Source organism: Lissotriton helveticus, chromosome 3_1 (assembly GCF_964261635.1).
Source record: "Lissotriton helveticus chromosome 3_1, aLisHel1.1, whole genome shotgun sequence".
NCBI classification, from domain to species: domain Eukaryota; kingdom Metazoa; phylum Chordata; class Amphibia; order Caudata; family Salamandridae; genus Lissotriton; species Lissotriton helveticus.
In genome coordinates, this window is record NC_136061.1 from 1,460,376,112 (window position 1) to 1,460,400,281 (window position 24,170).

Below are 24,170 nucleotides of genomic sequence, written 5' to 3' on the forward strand. Positions count from 1 at the left end.
CATCAGCTCCTGTCAGTGGCCAGGCCATGCACTGGATAGGGTAATCTCAGTGACAGGATGGGAAACATTCCACGGACCCGGTGAGCACGAGAATGCATATCACCACTGGGCTCATTAATGCTGGAAGTCTTAGAGGCCATGCTGCTGCAGCAGAAGAAGAGGAAGTAGGCTTCTGTCTCCAAGAACGCCTGGTGCATGAAAGTGGACAGAAAGCAGTCATTGTGCATAATATAAAAACAAGCCAAAATAAAAATACAATCCTTATGAACGTGGCCCGTAAAGAAAGCAGCCGTCGCGCATAATATAAAATGGGCAGAAATAAAGATAAGATTGATATCCAATAAACAAAGAAACAAATGTAAGAAACATGGTTCATACAGAAAGCGGCCATTGTGCAGTATATAAAATCTGTCAAAAATAAACCCTGGAACAGGATATAATAAACAAAAAGAAAACAGCGATTAAGAATGGACAGATAGTAGCGATACCCACACATAAAGTTTTCAGAAAGAAAAATTACAGCACATGTGAAACAGACACAGTCCTGAAAGAGAAACAACAAAACACGCTGCATAGAAAAACACACACAAGCACAAAATGTATAAACAAAAGTGGAAGCGTACCATTCCTGAAGCGTTCTTTCGTACCTCTTACCTCTTTGTGCAGCTCTCTTACCTCTTTCTGTAACTCTCTTGCCTCTTTCTGTACCGCTCTTGCCTTTTTCTGTATCTCTCTTGCCTCTTTCTGCACTCCTCTTGCCTCTTTCTATACCTCTCTTGCCTCATTCTGTACCTCTCTTGCCTTTTTCTTTACTTCTCTTGCCTCTTTCTGCACTTCTTTTGCCTTTTTTGCACATCTCTTGCCTCTTTCCGCACCTCTCTTGCCTCTTTCTGCACCTCTGATGGTACTTTCTATACCTCTTTTGCATGTCTCTGCTCAACTTCTCAGTCTTTCTGTCCCTCTCCTTCCCATTTCTGCACATCTCCTGCTTATTTCTGCACCTCTACTACCTGTCTCTGATCCTCTCTTGCCTCTTTCTGCACTGGGCACACGCCAGGTGAAACACAGGCCACGGGCAGGCCCGTCCTTGTCCGTCAGGTGCTGGAGGAGGCCGAACTAGGCCCCTCCTCCTGGTTTTCTTGCTTTGGCAGCTGTGGGACATAACCTTGTGGTGAACCATTCCGAGAAGTGTACAGGCGTAGTATCTCACTGTGGAGGCAGTATCTTCTAAACTGGCTCTCTCCTTGCTTCCACCTCTGCATGGCAGGGCCTTGAAGCAGTTTCCTAGGTTTTCAGGCTGATACTGCTTCTTTTATCATATCTAGTGTATCAGTTGCTGTGTTGATATTTTTGCCTCAGTTTTGGTGGTTTATTTTGTTATCTTGCAATGGGGAGGTAGAAGACCCAAGTAAGCCAAGAAGGGTCAAAGACTGTAACTAGGGCTAATGGCTAACATCACAACTATGGATGATTTTTTATTGAGAGCTGCTTCAGTTATAAACAAGGAGATCGAATTGGTACATAGGCGTCTCTCCAGATCTCCCTCACAGGGCCTATTCTCTCATGTGGCTGGTCCTACCAGCCCCATTAGGGAAGCTGTTATGAAAACACCAACTTTACCATTGTCTCCTGTGCTGGGTATCGACTCACTGCCCAATAAAACCTTGGTATCTGTTTCACCCGTAGTAAACCCAGTCCAACCGGCCATGATGGAACCCTTTATATCAACCATGAGTTGTATGCTGGATGCTAAGTTGAGCCTCATTTTGGATAGGCTGAACTCAATAGAGAAAGCTCTGGTAGAGCAAAAAAAATCTGCGTCATCCACCAAATTTATTCAATCTGTGGTTTCAGGTACGTCTGGGGAGAACATGGCCCCTGGTATCACGCCTATGACTGGGCCAGTTCTAGCCCCTTGTCCAGCCAGTGGAGTCTAGCGTTGTGGCAATAATGTGGCTCCAAATGATCTAGGGGGTGGCTGATGGTTTAAGAGAAAGACAGGTCCCTTATGCGACTACATCTGTTTATCCTCAGGGTACGGTTTCCCAAAGATCAGGAACATCAATAGAAGAGGCGCAGGGTCATCTGTCAAATGCCGCACAGAATCAAGTGGTTATTAATCTCCCACCCCAATCAACACCCCTTGTAATTATCTTGGGTAATGTTCTTCCGTTTTTACCAGGGTCCAAGGAGGACTTTACTCAACTCAAAACAAGGTTATACACTGGCTGTCGAACAACACTTCTGTGGGACCAATGGTGGAACGTAATATCATCACGGTTCGTCGTTTGGGATGGCTTGGGAGCTCAAGGAAACCCGGAGGGGGTGACTGTATTGTAATGAATTTTAACAACCCTTCCCTTGTGGATAGAATTCTCCAGGACGCTTATCATGACTATTCACGTGTGTCTGGTATTCAGGTTCTCCCGTTGGGCTTTTTTTATGAGACTGTCTACACAAAGCACTCAAATATAAGTATTCCATGTGATAGGTGGTTTCAAAGACCTCGTTAGGTTCTGGGTGGTAGTCATTTATTATGTAAGAACAACAAGAGAGATAGGGTTCTCAGAACACTCCTATACCCCAATCTAAATATCAATTCAACAACAAAGGAGAGACTCAATATTGAAAAAAGAGGTGAGACACAAAAAGAAACAGTGGGTGTCAAGTGCAGAAAAATCAAAATTGATTTTTATAAAACCCTCACTCACCCGTCTATTGGGTGACATGCTTCATCATTGGGTTATATTCACCGGGCGAGCCAAATGCGTGCCCGGTGTGCTACTACACCTGCAACTGCAGTGGAGCTGATCATTTATTATCTCAGGGGGTCATCGCCGATCGATTGGGCATCAGCCTGCGACTTGATTAGAGCTATCCAACAGATTTTCAGTTTTATCTAGGTTGGACGAGTGCGACTGACTAACTAAGAGCTCTGAGCCCGTTGGAGAGTTATTATTTCAATAGGGGTCCCCATGTGTTTCTAAGGGAGAAGCTGTGCCCAGAAATACGGTGGCAAATGAGAAGTCTAGAACCCAGCAGTGGGTGCTTTTGCCAGTTATTCATCAAAGGTCGATTGTAAGTGCAGACTCGTATAATGTTCTGTCATGGAACATTGCAGGACTGATGGGAAAATTTCAGGACCCTGTATGGATGCAGTTCATCAGACAATTCCCTGTGATCTGTTTCCAGGAGACTTGGCTCGTGAACTGTAATCTGTTCTTGGAGGGTTATAAAGCCTTCTTTGTTCCTGCATCCCCGTCACCATGTGGCAGAGCTAGGGGCGGGCTAATGATTTATTTATCGTTGGCTGTACCCTGTAAGATACAGCAACTTCCTACTGACAATAAGGATTCTCAAGTTATCGTCCTAAGGAGAGGAAACGACAGTATGGGATTTATTAATTTTTATAATGCAATAAGTGCGCACGGGGAGTGCAAGGTTGCTCAGTTGGGCTATCTTATAAGACAGTCCTGCAGTTCAGTTGCACATAAGCTCATGGTGGCGGGGGATTTCAACATCCACCCCTGTGGAGATCCCAAAATCAGAAGCTTGGCTGAAATGGGATGTGCCAGGATGCAGGGATTCCATTTTGAGCACTCTGTCCAGGGGGATGTGCTGAATAATTTGCTTAATGAATTTCATCTGTTATCATCAATGTCTTTCACTGCCCCCCTCAGCACACATGCCGTCCCCTATTTTAAAGGATTTGGTAATGGCTCCTTTATAGATCATATTCTGTTCTCCACCGGTCTTCAGTCTAATTTCCGCGGGTTTACAGTTATGGATAGTGTTTTTAGTGATCAAAACCCTGTTTGTGTGCACTTGAAAGGTAGGCTGCTGTCAATACTAACTAGGGTGACAGTCCCAGGCACATTGAGACCCGTGGAGGGAAGATGCAGCCTAAAATCGTCGCAGCTATCTCCAGACTCATTTTATGACAACGTTTAAGTGTCCTGTGCACCAGAATTAGTTTCTTGTGTCTCATCTGATTCCCATCCGGGGGATGTTCTTAAGGCTTTTGATGGCATTATCACTAAGGTAGGGGCACTCCTATGTGTTCCTTCACATAGGACGGTGTCATCAGACCCTAGATGGTTTAACCCATTATGAACCAAGGCAGCGAGACAACTAAAAGATGCCCTAAAAGCTACTCCGAAAAATCAATCTCTAATTTGTGCCTGACGCCTTGAGTATAAACGGACATTGGCGACCCATAAGGGCGAATTGAAGGAGGAAAGGTGGAGAGATCTACTGAAGGCTAGTACCCTAGGAAACAGCGCAAGGTTTTGGGGCACCATCAACCGACCTTTATTTGAAAGGGCAGGGGATGGAGACATAGGGACTAATATACCTGAAAACAAATGGGTATCTCATTTTCAATCTATCTTCAGTTGCCCCGTGGTTCACCACCAACTCCAAGGTAGGGCTAACATCAACGCTCCTGTAATGTTTGAACAGAAGGAGGTGGAGAAGTGGCCGGGAAAGGCTACAACTTTTTTGTGCGCCCTGACTTCTGTCAGAAGACAGTCGAACAGCATTGGCTTCTTCGACAATTGATGCCCGATTTCCAGGCAAAGGGCGCTCAGACTTTTCTCTTAAACCCGGCCGAACTAAAAGTGGTTTTTAAAGGTCAAACTCAATTCTTCCAGTCAGAGGTTCAGGCTAAAGAGTATTTGATTTCTATAAAGACAAGGTAAAACCCTTGATTGACTGTCAGATCTGTGTTTGGACAATGCTTCGATAGCATCTTGTCTATGATCTGGGTTCTGACTGACTCTCTGCTGTTATCCACCCTGTAATTGTCTGGGCCCCGAGGGTTTTTTGCTCTCTTCTCTTTTATCGCTCTTTGTTAGGCCTGGTTTCTCTTTTTTTCTTCTTTCTCCTTTTCTGAGGAGTTTCTTCATTGCCTCTGTATGCATTCTTTCTGATTACATTTAGTGTGCAGCGGTGTGAGAGTGGGGATCCCAGCTCAGCATCACCAGGGACCGCTGTTCCCCATGCCTCTGTTGATGGTGGTTGGGAGGGGGGGCTCAGGGAGGACAAGGGTACAAGGGAAGGGGGTGGGTTGGAGGAGGGGGATTTTGGGTTTTTTAAGGGTGCTGGGTGGTGGGGGCGCAAATGTCTTTTCTGCAAAGCAGTTATGGCAAACAAAACAAAAGTTTTCTAAAGAAATGTCTGGCTATTATCATTTTGGGCATAATCTCGATCAGAGACACTGGAAAGTTGTATTTTAGTCTCAATTTGCTGAGCTCGGCAATACTTAAAGAAGATAGTTAGGCATAATTTTATTCGAATCTGCTCTTTAAATTGTTGTGGTTTGAATGACAGAAGGAAGAGGGGCATTCTAGCAAAACTTATAAGATATTTAGATAAAAATCTATTATGCTTGCAGGAGACTCACGTCTCCTGGAATAATCGAGTCTTGTTAAAAGAACTTAGGGCCAGATGTAGGTAATTCATATTTACCGACTCTTAAATACCGAATTTTACCGATTCAGTATTTAAGAGTCGGTAAATATGAAGGGGGGAGATGTAGGTATTACAGATTCTGTAAATACCGAATCGTTAAGATTCGGTATTTACCGAATCTGTAAATACCGAATCTGTATTGCCCATTGATTCCTATGGGCCTTGAAGCCCATAGGAATCAATGGGCAATACCGATTCTGTAATTACAGAATCGGTAAATACCGAATTTTGCAAGGGTGCAGGGGGTGTCACTTTGACATCCTCTGGCACCCCAAAAATAGGCATGTGCGCCATGTGGCACACAGACATGCCCTAAGGGCATGTCTGTCTGTCACATGGCTAGGTGTGCATGCACACATGTGCATGCACACCTGAATTCGGTATTTTAACACCCAATTGGATTGGGTGGTAAAATACCGAATCTGAAAGGCCTGCGGCACTCAAAGATGTGCTACCTACATGTGCTTTTACAGAGTCTGTATTTACCGATTCGGTAATTTTACCGAATCTGTAAATACAGATTCGGTAAAATACCGATTCTTTAAAGCATGCTCCTACATTAGAAAACCCTAATACCGGTCGGAAACGGCCAAAAACGGCTGTTTCCGACCGGTATTAGAGCTCCTACATCTGGCCCAAAGTCTTGACCTGATAGCATGCATCCGACAAGCTACAACCACTAGGTGGGTAGCTATAATGGCCAGGCAAGGCATGTGTTTCACCAAGCAAGTAAAGGCGGACAATCTAGGTCGCTGGGCAATTGCAGACATATTAATTAGGGGATCCCCATACACTATTTGCTCTATATATGGTTCCAATCTCGATGACCCTTTTATTTAAAAAAAATTTAGTATTGAACTCGCTTTGTGGCCCTCTCCTCAAGGGCTTTGTGGCGATTTTAATATCCACCTGAATGCTAACTTCGATCTATATGGCGATATCCCATATTTTGGGAGGAAGGGCAAGACATTCAAAGCTATTCGAGGACTTTGCCACAAACATGCCTTGGTAGAAATCTGGCAAAGACTCAGACCGTCTGAATTAGGTTACACTTTTTTCTCTGCTACCAACAGCAAATTTGTCCGTTTAGATTATTTTTTTGTCTAAAATTCGATTTTTTACTGGAACTAGTTGTGAGATACATCCCAGAGTAATCTCGGATCATAAACTGCTGATTATGCAAATTCCGTCCAGTGGCCCACAACCTCTTTCTTCAACCTGGACATTTGAGCGAAAGTTATTGCTAGATCAAGAGTACTGCAACTACATGACAAATTGGATTGCTGATTTCTTCCGGAGGAATAAGGGTACATGCAGCAACTGATGCTTTGCAGGTGGCGGAGAATGTTTTCTTAAAACGTCTTTTAGGAGTGCCCAGCGGAACATCATACCTTGGTGGTACATGAAGAATTGGGGGTGCCATTCTTACGGTATACTTTAGCTATGCGCCCTCTGTTGTTCTGGCTTAAATAAAGATTTAGCTCTTAACCATCTGATTCTACGAGAAATCTTGAGCCTCGATCATATGACACGCATTCCATGGTTAATTACTTAAAGGGATGTTTGGAAGAGCTGGGGAGGCCGGAACTGTTTTTAAAGCCTGATTCTATTTCCATGAAGGATGTGGAATATGTACAGAAAACTTTCACTACCTTAAAAAAGTTTGGTAGAGATGACTCAGAAATTGGAAAGCCCAGTGTCCGCAAACATATGGTGCGCAAAACATCTCCAACAATTGAGCCCTATCTCTTGTGGCCACTTTCATCTCATGAGCAGTTTTTATTGATCAGGTTCCGTTAAGCTTATTTTCATTTGTTGCTTGCCGTTCCAAAAGGGAGCTGCAGAGGTCAAGTGTTAGCATCCTGTGGCTGCAAGGGATTGGCTCCTCAGGATCTGCTACACTTCATGTTTTTTTGTAAATTTTATGAAGTACCTCGCAGATATTTTTTAACACCTCTTTCAAAGAAGCTGAATTTTATTCAGGTCAGTCCAGCTCTCTTTTATTTACAACTGCTGAAACCAGAATGTGTACCTTTTATAGTAGGCTTTTTGAAATCTTAATTGCGATCCAGGATCTGTATGGAGAGCTAGTAAACCCCTAATATTGGTAGGCACTCCTTATTGTATCTTGTCCTCGTCCGATTAGTCCTTGCACTATATTTATATATTGTTGTTTTTTATGGGATCATTCCCCCCTCATTTTTATTGTTATTCATTGAATGTTTTTACTGCTACATGGATTTGTGTAACTTTTATGGTTTTAATTCTAAAGCTGAATGAAGTATTTTGATTTTTTTTATTTGACTGTACATTTGACTGTACATCTGACTGTACATCATGTCCAATACAGCATTACATGCATTACGTCACCTATGAGCAGTTTAAAACTGTTCCCCTTTTAAAACACTCCCCTGTCCTGTGCCAACCAGCAGTCCATATGTATATGTGAATGTGTTAATGTGCTTAGGTGTATAACTGTATTTTGTTGTGCTCATTGTGCTTTTGATATCTCTTGCATGAAGCAATGCTTGTTTTATTCCTCGTTTTTATTTTGACACTGAGTATTTCTTCTACAAGTACATTTTTGGTCAGCATTTCCCTTGCGTTCTGAACTCGTGTCAGGTTTGCTCCGTTTCAGCATTTAGGTAGAACTAGAAGAAGCACTCGCGCTGAGCAGTCTACACACTGCTTTCAGCGCTAACAAATGAAAGACCCGACCCGGTTCTTAACCGGGGGTCGGGAATCAAGGCGCATTTTGGGAGTGGCATGACTATATATGACACACCCAAAGCAGCACGTTGCTTAGCCTTCCAGCTTCGATCGAGGAAAGCTGGTAACTCACCTGATTCTCGGCGATGATTCTTCTCTTCTTCTGGAAACCACTCGATGGCAGCCCAGCATTGCAGAAACACCTAAGGAAAGAAAATAAGCAGAAAGAAAGCTAAGTGAACATTTCTTTTTCTGGCGCCCATTGTAAGTCAGCACCGAATTTGAAAGACAATCTTTAATAGTTTAAAGGAACAATTTTTGGAACATCTGTTTACAACCAAAGCTTTGAAGAAACCAAGGGGAATTTAAAGAATCAATGCTCTTAAGTAATTTGAATGTGCAGTGTGTTGTATGATATTTGTTTTCTTTTAGAGTAACATGATGGTATAAGGATAGGGGAATCAGTAGGGAGTAAGTAAAGATGGTAGTGAAGTTCTAGTGTTTAAAATAGAACAGTTAGAGGAATTAGTAACGTTTTCATGTGTTTTCATGTTCTAGAGAAAAAGCAATCATCATCTTGACTACACCGACTGCCGACACGACTTCTGAACTGTATCTTCACCAACACAAGTCTACTGGATGTCACTCCCAATTCCTAAAGATCGAAGGTAGGAAGGCTTTCTTTAGAATTTCGGAACTAAGGGTCAGAGGGTGTTAAACTGTTAGTTTAAAAAGACAACTCAGGGTCATAGCGCCTCTGCAAAACACCTTTAAACACCCAACTGGTAAGAGTGTTTGAGTGTCCTGACAGAAGGCTAAACCCACAAATACAGTTTTGCCCAGACGCTATGAATACAGTTCCACAGATCTCATTGCAGGATATTGCTGCAATTCTGTGTGATATTAAAGCAGACAATGCAGCTTTGCATAGAGATAACTCAGCTTTGCAAAATAATATGCAAACAACCCCTACTTCTAGTTCTAACCTTGGGGATTGCCTTTGGCAGAGAAGCCAATTTTAAAGCCACCTATTTTTAAACCAAACATGCAGACTCTTCATAGTATCTCTGCCTCTGCCCCAACGCAAATTGAAGTTGTAACTCCAGTTACTGTGCCCCTGGCTCCCCCGGAAAGGTTTTAAGTGCGAAATTCACAATTTTTCTGAATCAATGCCATCTTCATTTTATAGCAAAACCAACTGCTTTCCCTGATGACTCTGCAAAGGTAGCTTTCATCTTGTCTGATTTAGAGGGCGATGCAGCTTTATGGTCAGTACCCATAGTGGAAAGTAATGATCCTTTATTATATGACTTCAGGCGGTTCAAAGAGACAACGAAAAACTTGTTTGCTAAACATGTGTTCGTTCAATCGGCCGATCATGCACTCCTTAACTTGAAGCAGGGATCATCTGATTTAATTAATTACATCTCCTTGTTCAATCGATTAGTGATTGAAGCTGAGTGGCCTGAATAAAAAAGTATCTCTCTGTTTTATAGAGGTTTAAGAGATGACCTAAAGGATATGGTTAAGCAAATCTTGGACCCACCCGAAGATTGTGGAGAATTCATGGATTTAGTGGTGAAATTAAACCACTGGTTAAATGAAAGAAAGGGATAGAAAGGGAAAACTGATCATAAGATGATTGTATTCAAAGAAAAATCTAATCCAAAAAGTGATTTATCTCCTAAGGCAGACATGGGAGAACAGATGCAAATCAGAACTTTGAGAGACCCACTTAATAAAGAGGAAAAGAAGAAGCTAAGGAAAATGAATCAGTGTTTTCACTGTGGGAAATCAGGTCACTTCCTAAAAGAGTGTCCTACACGTCCAAACAAACCAAAAGAGAAGGGCAATGAAGTGGCTGTCTTAGAACAGTTGGAAAACTAGATCACTTGGCAAAAACTGAGGCCTCTTTGTTGAGTAAGCAGTCAAGTTTGGCCTCTACTGTTCCTTCGGTCTGACCTAACCATCTTAGTATAAGGGTGATCATAAAATCCTTCAACAATAAAGCCTTGTCATGGTCCGTGGATGCCTTAATTGATTCCGGAGCCACAGGCAATTTTATTGACACTAAGTTCATACTTGAGTTAGGGTTTGAAAAGGTACAAAAAGTAAACTCAGAGATTGTAAGAGCAGTGGATGGCAAATAATTAATCTCAGGCCCAATACAATTTCATACAGAAAATCTACTCATGATTTTTCTGGACAACATTTTGAGGACATTACTTTTGATGTTTTGACGCTCCCCAGTTGCGCCTTATTTTAGGGATCCCGTGGTTAGTTTGACATAACCTGCAGATAAACTGGGTACAAAAAACATTATTGTTCAACTTCGAACAGTCAGTCAGTGTGTTTTCAACACCATAGTTCTGAGTTGTTAATACAAGGTTACGGCTTTTCCAAAACGTCAGAAACTGTGTGAGCCATACAGGGGGTTCCATCCGAGTACACAGATCTTCTTGATGTGTTTGATAAAAAAAAAGCAAACACATTACCACCTCATAGAGACTTCAACTGTTGAATTGACCTAACGCCAGGAGCTAAACTGCCTTGTAGCAGCATTTATGCACTTACCGAGTCAGAGAATGAACATCTAAGAGCTTATCTAAATGAATATCAAGAGAAAAGTTTTGTTAGACAATCTAAGTCTCAGTTCTCTTTGCCTCTCTTCTTCATACGGAAGAAGGGGGGTGAATTGCATCCATGCATAGACTACCGCACCCTCAACAATGTGACTATTAAGAACAGGTAACACTTAAGACTAATACCAACCTTGTTGGATCAAATTAAGGACACACTACTATCCGGACCCGGTAGTGATGGGTAGGCACAACGGGCGCTGACTAAGGCAGACTGAAGTAAGTGTCGATCACTTTAATTCCCTGGCGCCAGGTCCATAATATGAGTGGCCGCGGCATAGTGTACTTACTTCCCACGCTGCAGTAGTTCAGGCGCAACCTTTGTTCAAAATTTGGTTAACCCACGGGGCTCAACCGCTGGCACCTCCTCCAGACCGGGCTCCCAGGCGGTAATTACTTTTGGCAAACAACACGTAACAATGCGTACAGTCACCATTGCTCCATGCGGTACCCTGCTTCCCTTAACTCAACCGCTATCTTTGCACTAAGCTCGAGGCGGCGGCATACTATACTACCTCATTACAAGCTTGAATCTATGCCACACCCACCTACGTCAATAGCTCCTGCTGGGGCTACATGCTTAAGTGACCGCACCACCGACTTGCATTATGAGGTGAAGGGTTATACACCTAAAGCGCGATAATTGCACAACATGCTTGGGTTCCCTAGATAAACTGCTTTTGGGTAACTTATGCAATCAACTCCACCGCTCACTTCGCTGGACATGAGGTCCCTGCCAAAACGATACTAGCAGGCGACTACTTCAAACCACTCGATATAGAGTCTTCCTCTAACAGAGCCACTCTGATTGCTCCTTCCATAGCCATAAACCACTATGGTTCCCCCTTGATGTCAAACCTACCGGGTACTGTTGACACCTGCACACTCTAAGCAATAGGTGAGTAACAGTTTACCCGTGCCCAAGGGTTTGCAATTGGGTTCTCGAATGCTGCTGCTGTATATGTTTTTAATATGTGATTTTATTAAACTGCATACTAGTCACACATTTTCACTAGTATGTCACCTAGTTCACTCCAGCACTATGTGCTCACGGTCACGAAAGGGTCACTATTGTCACTTATCTGTGGTAACGATCTCCCTCGTCTTTCCCTAGGCAGGAGCAGTGCCATTCAGGTAGTACAACTGATGAGCTTTATTAATAACTGATACTTTGATAGGTCATGTTTTTGTGATAGTAGTTATTAAATAGGTCCTGAAGAATCGCAGCCGATGTGCTAAGGCGAGAAACATGTTGACCACACTAATTGCACGTTAGTCCTGTATCGTGAGTTGGAAACCCAAGTTCCAGCGATTACAGACTACCTCTAGTTTTTACTTGTGGCAGAGGACCACTAGAATAAACTGATCTCCGGTATCTTGTGCCACATTTTATCCTCACTCACACTATCCACTCTCTCCTGGCCCCTCACCCACACTTCACCCATAGGCAGTTGGATAAAAGATCTCCGCTAAAGAGCCCCTCTTTGAGGAGAGCTCGTTGGACATTGCACCGCCTCTCCAACGAGGAGCATTGCCGATGATGAAGCATGACACTCGCAAGGGTGTGTGAGGCCATTATATCCAACAAATTGGATACCCAGGGTAGTCCTCCACTGAGCACTATCCCTACCATTCCCGTGACCTATTTCTCCTCCTTCTCTCTCCTTCAGGAACAGCTCAGTCGTTTTTGTTATCTATTGTCTTTGGGGCTTTGACTGTGGCTGGACCTCCCATTCTCATGTTTCCGTGAATGGCAATTTGAGCCCAATCGGATCAGAATCTGATCCACCACCTTCCCCTACCTTTTGATATATATCAAATTAAGGACGCCACCATTTACACGAAGCTGGATTTGCGAGGGGCGTATCATCCTGTACGGGTACGAGAGTGCGATGCATGGAAGACCGCATTTTGAACTAAGTTCGGTCTTTATGAATACCAAGTCATGCCCTTCGAACTCTTCAATGCACCAGCAGCATTCCAGTTTTTTATAAATGAGGTCTTAAGAGATTATCTAGACATCTGCTGTGTTGTATACATTTACAACATTTTAATTTATTCTCAAAACAAGGAAGACCATGTAAAACAAGTAAGAGCCATTCGTCAACTGCTTTAAAAAAATTCTCTGATTGTGAAATTGGAAAAAAGCATGTTTCATGTTACTAAAGTTGATTTTTTGGGGTATATAATCACTCCATCTGGAATTGAAATGGACATAAAGAAAATCCAGTCTATACTTACGTGGCCTAGCCCAACATCTGTAAAACAAATCCAAAGTTTTTTAGGGTTTGCTCATTTTTATAAACGGTTTATTTGGTACTTTTCTAAGGTTATAACCCCGAATACTAAATTACTACGAAAAAACACCAAATTTGAATGGGATCACACCGCAGAACTGGCCTTTCAGGACTTAAAGAAAAAATTCACCACAGCCCCCATTTTGATGCATCCTGACCCGTCCCAACCTTTCATAGTTGAAGCCGATGCTTCTCAATTTGCCATTGCCACAGAACAAAATTATGCCATAGCTGACAGAGAATTATTGGCAATAAAGGCTGTCTTTGAAGAATGACGTCATTATCTGTTGGGTGCCCATCACGATTTAAACTGAACATCGCAACTTACAGTCTTTGCAATCTGCCAAAGCTCTTTCTGCTCACCAATTAAGATGAACAATATTTTTTAATGATTACAATTTTGTTATCACATACCGCCCAGGAAAAGAAAATAATAAAGCTGATACTTTGTCACAAATTGGAATTGACGATGACTGTAATGTAAAAAAAGAACAACCACAGACGATTTTGCCTGACCAATGATTCCATGTTGGCGTAATTGATAATGATATCATACAAGAAATCAAAAAGAATATAAGACAAAAGAAATGCAGAATTGGAAACAAGAATACCCATTATTACAATGGAGAGATAATCTTTGGATATTAATGCTAAGGGGGTTTATACCATCTTTGTCTTTAAGAAATCAGATTATTCACCTACATCATGATACACTTTTGACTGCACATCCAGGAGTCAATAAGACTTATCAGTTGTTAAAACGAACCTTTTGATGGCCTTCAATGTTTGATGATGTACAAACTTTTGTAAAAACATGTGCTATCTGTATTCAAAACAAGGCAATGCATCAAGCTTCAAGTTGTTTATTACACCCTTTACCCGTACCTCCACAACCATGGCATGCAATATCCCTTAATTTTATTGTAGAGTTACCCCGTACTTCAACAGGTTTTACTACCATCTTAACTGTCATAGACCATTTTACACGTATGACCCATTTCGTCCGTTTAAAGAAATTACCAACAGCCAAAGAATTTACCCAAGTATTTATGAGGGAAATTGTTAGATTGCATGGAATTCCCTCGGTTGTCATTTCTTACAGGGACCTTCAATTCATCTCTCATTTTTTGCAACAGTTGGGAAAAAACGTACACATGGAAATTCGCACATCATCTAGTTATCATCCACAAACGGATGGTTTAACAGAACGTATGATTGAAACCATAGAGCAATACGTACGATGTATGTTGACTGATTTTGAACAAGAATGGTCAGACATATTGTGGGCTCTAGAATTTCCCCATGTAGCACTACACAAACTACGTAGTAGCCTGTTCGCACTGTGCAAGATGCCGTTTTCATTGATTGCACCATGCGGACAAGCATCCGGCACTGTGCAATCATTGAAATCAGCATCTTGCACAGTGCGAGCTGTAGTTTTCTGAAGCTCGAGTAGATATTTACTCGAGCAGTAACTTTCTCAACTCGGACTGGTAGTTTCTCATCACGAGCAGTCACGAGCATACGCGACCACTCGCAATGAGAAAACTGACCTCCCCGCGTTGGGAATCTTGCCGGGATGTTTTTTTCCACACTCGTGATCGGCAACTTGATGTTGCTGTTCGCGAACAAGGAAAAAGTTTCGCAGGAATGTCATTTTGCTTGCTCGCGGTCGTCAACTTGACGTTGAGGACCGCGAGCAAGCAAAACATGACCGCTGCACTACGCTAAGCGTGTTGGCACTGTGCTACGTGCCCTTCACGTAGTGCGAAGTAGCGGAAACTTTGCAAATTACGTGAGTGTAGCATAGTGCTTTGCCCAGGGTAAATTAAAACCATAGGTTATTTAGTAGAGCTCTAGGAAGTTGGTTCATAGCGTTTCTGCAAAACACCTTCAAACATCATAACGGTAAGAGTGTTTGAGTGTCCTGACATTTTGCCTCTTTAATCACTCCTCTTGCCTCTTTTTGTACCTATTTTGGTTCTTTTTGTACCTCTTTTGCAAGTTTCTGCAATGCTGTTGCCTCTTTCTGCACTTCTCTTTCTGCACTTCTCTTGCCTCTTTCTGTACCTCTCTTGCCTTTGTCTGTACCTCTCTTGCTTCTTTCTGCACTCCTCTTGCCTCTTTCCGTACCTCTCTTGCCTCATTCTGCACCTCTCTTGCCTTTTTCTTTACTTCTCTTGCCACTTTTGGCACTTCTCATGCCTCTCTGCACATCTTTTGCCTCTTTCTGCACCTCTCTTGCCTCTTTCGGCACCTCTCTTGCCTCTTTCTGCACCTCTTTTGCATGTTTCTGCTAAACGTTTCAGTCTTACTGTACCTCTCCTGCCTGTTTCTGCACCTCCCCAGCCTAATTCTGTACTTTTACTGACTTTCTATGATCCTCTCTTGCCTCTTTCTGCACCTCTGTTGTTTCTTTCTGCACTTCCATTGCTTCTTTCAGCACCTCCATTGCTTCTTTCTGCACCCCTGTTGCCTCTTTCTGCACTAGTCTTCCCTCTTTCTGCACCTCTCTTGACTCTTTCTGCACCACTCTTGCCTCTTTCTGTACCTTGCTGCTTCTTTCTATACTTCTTGTGCTTCTTTCTGCAATTCTCTTGCTTCTTTCTGCACCCCTCTTGCCTCTTTCTACACCTCACTTGCCTATTTTTGCACCCTTCTTGCCTCTTTCTGTACCATTTTTCCTTCTTTCTGTATCTCTTACCTCTTTGTGTAGCTCTCTTACCTCTTTCTGTGCCTCTCTTGTCTCTTTCTGCACCCCTCTTGCCTCTGTTTGCAAGTTGTTGCTTCTTTCTGTACTTTCTTTATTCTTTCTGTACCTCTCTTGCTTCTTTCTGTACACCTTGCCTCTTTCAGGACTCTTCTTCCCTTTTCCTGCACCTCGCTTGCCTGTTTCTGTACCTCTCCTGCCTCTTTCTGCAGTTCTATTGCCTCTTTCTGCATCTCTTTTGCTTCTTTCTCCACTTCTCTTGCTTCTGTTAGTAAATTACTTGCTTCTTTCTGTACCTCTCTTGCTTCTTTCTATACCCCTCTTGCCTCTTTCTGTACCCCACTTGCTTCTTTCTGCATACCTCTTTCCTCTCTCTGTACCATTTTCCCCTCCTTCTGTACCTCTTACCTTTGTGAAGCTCCCTTGCCTCGTTCACCACCTCTCTTGCCTGTTTTTACACATCTGCCTGTTTATGCACCTCGCTTGCCTCTTTATGCACCCCTCTTGCCTCTTTTTGCACCTCTTTTACAAGTTTCTGCAATACTGTTGCCCCTTTCTGCACTTCTCTTTTTGCACTTCTCTTGCCTCTTTCTGTACCTCTCTTGTCTCTTTCTGCACTTCTCTAGCCACTTTCTGTACTCCTCCTACCACTTTCCACACCTCTGTTGGTTCTTTCTGCACTGCTATTGGTTCTTTGTGCACCACTCTTAAATATTTCTGCACCCCTATATCTTCTTTCTGCACCCCTCGTCCCTCTTTCTGCACCCCTCTTGCCTCTTTCTACACCTCTGTTGGGTCTTTCTGTACCTCTTTTGCAAGGTTCTGCAATGCTGTTGCCTCTTTCTGCACTTCTCTTGTCTCTTTCTGCACCTCTGTTGGTTATTTTCTGCACCTCTTTTGCAACTTTCTGCAACTCTGTTGCCTCTTTCTGCACTTCTCTTTCCTCTTTCTGTACTTCTCTTGCCTCTTTCTCTACCTTTCTCGAATCTTTCTGCAGTTTTCTTGTCTCTTTCTATACCTTTCTTACCACTTTCTGTACCTCAGTTCCCTCTTTGTGCACTTCTCTTTCTGCACTTCTCTTGCCTCATTATGTACTCCTCCATACCTCTTTCTTTCTGCACTGCTCTTGCTTCTTTGTGCACCACGCTTGAATGTTTCTGCACCCCTATTTCTTCTTTCTGCATCCCTCTGCCCTCTTTCTGCACCTCTCTAGCCTCTGTCTGCACTTCTCTTGGCCCTTTATGTACCCCTCTTGCCTCTTTCTGCACCTTGTTGCTTCTTACTGCACTTATCATGATTCTTTCTGCACCTCTCTTGCTTCTTTCTGCACCTCCTTGCCTCTTTCTGCATTCTTCTTCCCATTTCCTGCCCCTCTCTTCCCTTTTCTTGCACCTCTCTTGCCAGTTTCTGCACTTCTCTTGTCCCTTTCTGAAGTTCTCTTGCCTCTTTCTGCACCTTTTTTGCGTTTTTCCACACTTCTCTTGTTTCTTTCAGCATCTCACTTGCTTCTGTCTGTTCCCCTGTTGCCTCTTTCTGTACTTGTCTTCACTTTTCCTGTATCCCTCTTGACTCGTATTGTACGAATCTTGCCTCTTTCTGTACCTTGTTGATTCTTTTTATACTTCTCTTGCTTCCTTCTGCACGTCTCTTTCCTCTTTCTACACCCCTCTTGCCTCTTTCTGTACTTCGCTTGCTTCTTTCTGCACACCTCTTGCCTCTTTCTGTGCAATTGTCCCCTCTTTCTGTACCTCTAACCTTTGTGAAGCTCTCTTGCCTCTTTCTGTACCTCTCTTGCTTCTTTCTGCACCCCTCTTGCCTCTTTCTGCAGCTCTGTTGGTTCTTTCTGTACCTCTTTTGCAAGTTATTTCAATGCTGTTGCCTCTTTCTGCACTTTTCTTGTCTCTTTTTGTACCTCTATTGAATCTTTCTGCACTTCTCTTGTCTCTTTCTGTACTTACCCTACCTCTTTCTGCATCTCTGTTGGTTCTTTCTGCTCTGCTCTTGCTACTTTGTGTACCACTCTTGAATATTTATGCACCCCTTTTTCCTCTTTCTGCACCCCTCTTCCCTCTTGTTGTACCTTTCTTGCCTCTTTATGCAACCCTGTTCCCTCTTTCTGTACTTCTTGTGCCTCTTTCTACACCTCTTTTGCTTCTTTCTGCACTTCTCTTGCCTCCTTCTGCACCTCTCTTACTTCTTTCTGCACCTTTGTTGGTTCTTTCTGTATCTCTTTTGCATATTTCTGCAACTCTGTTGCCTCTATCTGCACTTCTCCTGCAGCTTTCTACGCTTCTCTTGCCTTTGTCTGCACCTCTCTAGCCTCTTTCTGCACTCCTCTTACCTTTTTCTTTACTTCTCTTGCCACTTTCTGCACTTCCCTTGCCTCATTCTGCACTTCTCTTGCCTCTTTCTGCACATCTCTTGCCTCTTTCTGCACCTCTCCTGCCTCTTTCTGCAACTCTGTTTGTTCTTTCTGCACCTCTTTTGCATGTTTCTGCTCAACTGTTCAGTCTTTCTGTACCTCTCCTGCCTGTTTCTACACCTCTCCTGTCTATTTCCGCACCTCTACTGCCTGTCTCTGAACATCGGCTGCCTCTTTCTGCACCCCTCATGCTTCTTTCTGCACCCATCTTCCCTCTTTCTGCACCACTCCCGCCTCTTTCTGCACCTCACTTTCCTCTTTTTGCACCTCTGTTCCTACTTTCTGCACCTCTCTTGCTTCCTTCAGCACCTCAATTGCTTCTTTCTGCACCCCTGTTGCCTTTTTATGCACTAGTCTTCCCTCTTTCTGCACTTCTCTTGACTCTTTCTGCATCCCTCTCACCTCTTTCTGTACCTTATTGCTTCTTTTAATACTTCTCTTGCTTCTTTCTGCACCTCTCGCTTCTTTATGTACCCCTCTTGCCTCTTTCTGCTCCTCACTTGCTTCTTTCTGTATCCCTCATGCCTCTTTCTGTATCCCTTGCCCTTCTTTCTGTACCTCTTACCTCTTTGTGTAGCTCTCTCACCTCTTTCTGTACTTCTTTTGCCTCTTTCTGTACCCTTCTTGCCTCTTTCTGCTCCCCTCTTGCCTTTTTCTGCACCTTGTTGCTTCTTTTTGCACTTTTCTGGATTCTTTCTGCAACTCTCTTGCTTCTTTCTGCACACCTTGCCTCTTTCAGGATTCTTCTTCCCTTTTCCTGTACTTCTCTTGCCCATTTCTGCACCTCTCTCCCCCCCTTTCTGCAGTTCTATTGCCTCTTTCAGCACCTCTTTTGCTTTTTTCTCCACTTCTCTTGGTTCTTTCAGTACCTCACTTGCTTTTTTCTGTACCCCTGCATCCTCTTTCTGTACCTTGTTGCTTCTTTCTGTACCTCTCTTGCTTCTTTCTGCACCCCCTTGCCTCTTTCTGCACTCTTCTTCCCTTGTCCTGTACCTCTCTTGCCCGTTTCTGTACCTCTCTTGCCCATTCCTGCAGTTTTCTTGACTCTTTCTGCACCTCTTTTGCTTCTTTCTCCACTTTTCTTGTTTCTTTTAGTACCTCACTTGCTTCTTTCTGTACACTTGTTTTCTTCCTTCTGTACTCGTCTTCACTCTTTCTGTTCCTCTCTTGACTCTTTCTGTACCTCTCGTGCCTCTTTCTGCACCCTTCTTGCCTCTTTCTGCACCTCTGTTGATTCTTTCTGTACTTCTTTTGCAAGTTTCTGCAATGCTGTTGCCTCTTTCTGTACTTCTCTTTCTGTACTTCTCTTGCCTCTTTCTGTACCTCTTTTGCCTTTTCTGCACTTCTCTTGCCTCTTTCCGAACCTCTGTTGGTTATTTCTATACCTCTTTTATAAGTTTCTGCAACTCTGTTGCCTCTTTCTGCACTTCTCTTTCCTCTTTCTGCACTTCTCTTGCCTCTTTCTGTGTCTTTCTTTCCTCTTTCTGAACCTCAGTTGCCTCTTTCTGCACTACTCTTGACTCTTTCTGCACCTCTGTTGGTTCTTTCTGCACCTCTTTTGCATGTTTATGCACCCTTGTTCCCTCTTTCTATACCTCCCCTGCCTGTTTTTGCACCTCTCTGGCCTGTTTATGCACCTCTCTTGCCTCTTAATGCACCCCTCTTCCCGTACCACTCTTGCCCCTTTCTTCGCCTCACTTCCATCTTTCTGCAGCTCTGTTGCTTCTTTCTGTACTTCTCTTGCTTCTTTCAGCACCTCTTTTGCTTCTTTCTGCATCCCTGTTACATTTTTCTGCACTCGTCTTCCCTCTCTTGTCGTGTATTTCTATAGGTTCTGATTCGATCCCCCTATTCCTGACCCTATTCTGGTTAAACTTACTAGCTAGTTAACTAACAGTCAGCCCATGAGGCAAGAAAACCCCCATGATGCAGATACCGTTATCTGACGCAGTCACACTACGGCACAGGAACGTGTTATCTGATTAGGTCATAACGCTTGAGATCTAATTAGACAAGCGACATTCCTCCAGCCCCTGATAAGGCATACGACGTTCTCATAACAAATCAAACCTATGACAACCTGGATAATCCGTGCGGCCATTGTTTTGATTTCACAGAGAACTTTAGTAAAGAATGTGCTAACGAGCAAGTCGTATGACATCTTTATTGACGTACCTATGTCCATCCTTACGTCAATCTCGGCACCTTTAAGGTATAAATATTGCCGACCTTGCCCTATGCAAACACACGCGTGGTGACAAGACGGAGCAGCCATACTTGCCGAAGCCGAGAGCAGAAGCAGACCCCGCAGGCAGCAGCCCCGCCTTCCTGACGCGCTGAGAGACGCGCTGCTATCTCAAGCCGAGAGACCCAGCACCGGCGCTTCTGGGCAGCCCTCGCAGGCAGCCTGGAATATCGAGAGCAGAGAAAGAGATACCATTCCTCATTCATCCTAAATTCCAGGTACAGAACTGAATAACCCCTCCTAGAGAATTCTTTAGTTATTCACTTGGCAAAAACAAACTTAAACTAAACTGTAACTTTCTATTCCCGCCCACGCATTAGACTTAGGTCAGGTACACGGGGTAGGCGTATTTAGAAACACCAGTTGAGTACGTTTAGTCAAATGTATATGTGTATGTAAATATATTTTAATCATTTTAAACATCATATGGCTCAGAAACCATATCAATGTTTTTACAGTATTATTTTATACTATTGCTTCTAACGTATGCACTTTACTTAACAATAAGTATTGCAATAATATCGATCCATTTCTCTTGTACGAGAAAAGAGACTGATCAATAAATAACATCTTTTATTGAACACGCCCGTCTCTTCCTTTTCTCTACATTCTGATGAGACTAAGAATGCACGTACTGACTGAGTAAAATAATTGCCTTGTGCTCACACGACTCTCGAGATTGACTCTTGATTAGGGGAGAGCAAAGTTGTCATGTTCTATGGTTGTCAGAAACTAAATCCCTTCTTGTCTAATCAGGGGAGTTAATCCTTCCTTGAACATTCGAGAAAGTTTCTAGCGAACTCTGAGCTTAGCTGGCAAACCCAAAAATTAAGTCTAGTATCGACAGTAGTAGACCTAGTTAACGTCTGGCCTAGGCCTTTACTGCTGTAGGCACTATTCCAATGCGCAGAGCCTATTGGGAAAATAGGAGCTACACTACATGGCGCCCAACGCGTTTGGAAAGGGCGATAAAACTAACGTAAGACATTTAGAGTAACTCAGTCGTGCTTTCTCACTCAGACCCCTTTTCCCAAATACTCCAAAGACGTCTGGAGTGGGTGAAAGGTTATAATATCCTCCAAAACCTCGCAGGAGGGAACTCCTATGTATGGTTCTTGGTCTAGTCAACGTTGAAGGATAAAACAGTTCCAAAATATTGTGCACCTAATCTCTGTTTCCATAAAGAAACCTGATCTGCAAACAAAAATAATACCATCCTGTCAGTAAAATGGGAGACAGCGATGGAGAAAGAGAGGCAATTAGATTAGCTACTGAAATAGCAGATGCTGATGCTACCATGCAAGCAGCAGACGCGGATATAATACTTATTCCGGTCATTAAAAGGAGATCTATAACCTTAAAACTTATAGAAAATGGACTGACACCTAGAGGTGGCACAGTCATATTCGTAATTGAGGCACACGAATATCGGCAGACAGAGGTATACTATACATGGATACATTTTCCAGCAGCAAATGCTGTAACAAAGTACTTCCACTATTACAAAGTAGAGGAACCTCCTGAAACGTACACTCCTTTCGAGGAGGTGGAAGTACCACTCAAACTCCAAGAGCATTTGCTCTTATTTGATGGCGCCCTAATACATAACAATCACATTACAAGGCTCGGTCCTTTAGGAAGACCAGGAGCAACGTGGCCGGTCCTAGCCGGATACACACCACATCCAGACATCGAAAGAATGCCTGCAGCAGAGCTATTAATACAGCTAAAACAACTACTAAAAATTCATAGACAATTAGTTCAGTATGTAATGCGGACTTCAACAATTCAGCCAGCGATTAAAATTCCACAGCTGACCCCTCACCAGGGGAACACAAATAAAATCACACCACAGAACATCCAATCCTGCCTAGGTAAAGTTCCAGCTAAACGGGAACAAATACCATTCTGGTTGGCACAGAAAATTACCCAAATAGAGGCGGTGTTTCCTGACACCACCCCATTAGAAAAACACAGGATTCTGACTATATGTCTCCCAATGGGAATCGCACCACACATTGAGGACTGTGACACTTGGGTACAGTCTTTGCTTCCATCTACACAAAAACGCACGGTGTTCCATCCATTTCGGTAATACCAGATGTGCTAAAACAAATTCAAGATGAATACGGTCCAGAACCAGCTTTAACTCTTGGTATGAAATTACTGAAAGACTTCAAGCAGGTCTCGGCTATATTATTAACCAATATAAAAGGTGAAGCAGCAAACGTGGCGATCCGCCAGAGGTTAAAAGAGACAGATATAGCAGACCAACCAGCTGAAATTGCCAGAATCATAGAAAAATCCTATGAAGAACTAGGCAGAGATAGTCTAGGTGGAATACCAGTAAAACCGCAACTGACTACAAGTCCAGAAAAAATATTTTTTAATAATAATTCACCAAAAAAGAACTGGGATGGAAATAAACAATCCAATCCTAAAGAAAAGAAATTCCAGTCCAGAGGAAGGTCTCCTAGGCGAAGAGAGAAATCTCCGAACCCGAGACAAAGGTCACCTCAGAGTGAACCCTCTGGGAATAGATATAACCTTAGAAATAGGGATAATATTAAAAAACCTGATAGATATCAAGACATTGATACACGTCCGTCTCAATCTTTTCAGAATTCCTCGCAGAAATCGGAAAGAAGAGGACGATCAGAAGAGCACGCCAAGTCCAAAGACAAGGAACCTGCTCAACTGAAAAAGAAATCACAATTTCCAAAAAAGAAGGTAGCCAGTATCAAGGTAGTTAACAATGCCGAGAATACTGAGGACACAACTGAAAAACGGAGAATGGGCTCACACAATGCTAGACAGCGCAGCAGAGGTGAGCATAGCTCGCAAAGTCCTTATGAATCATCTGGAGACAGTGGACACGAATGAATACCTTCAAGTGGAAACTGCAGATACCAGAGTTAGCAAGCCCCACAAAATATACGAGATAACATTACGTATAGAGGGAGATAAGACTAGGAAAATAAGGGGACTATTTTGGGATAACCTATCCAAGGGCTATGACATCCTTCTAGCTGAAAAAGACTGGCCACCGGAGTTTGTCAGGGAGTGCCCTCATGGCGAAGAAGTAATTATGCCTGCCTTCTCGAATCAAATACCGATTCATAAAAAATATACACTTGCTAGAAAGTGGGCAGTGGCCTGAGCACCTGCTTTATATAAAAATCATGTAGGATGGGATGAGGATTCTCCTCCTCACAAAGTCCAGTTAAAATCACAACCTACTGCACAAAGGCAGTACCCAATTAAGCAAGAAGCTAAAAAACAAGTAAATGAAATACTAGATCAGCTAGAATACCAAGGGGTGATTGAAACTTGCACCTCACAAATGAACAATCCTTTGTTTCCGGTCTCCAAACCAGACAATTCGTACCGTCTAGTTTTGGATTACCGACACCTTAACACATGTTGCAAAACTTTTGCAGTGCAAAACTCACACAGTGCTGCACTAATGAATAACATAGTGCGCAAAAAATACAAAACAACCTTGGACATCTCCAACGGATTCTTTTGTCAAAACATAGCACCAGAGAGCAGATATTTAACTGCATTTTCAGTAAATGGCACTCAAAAACAATTCTGTCGGTTAGCCCAGGGGTACAAGAACAGCCCGGGGGTATTCTCAGCAAGAGTAACAGAATTACTACAACTATACGATGAT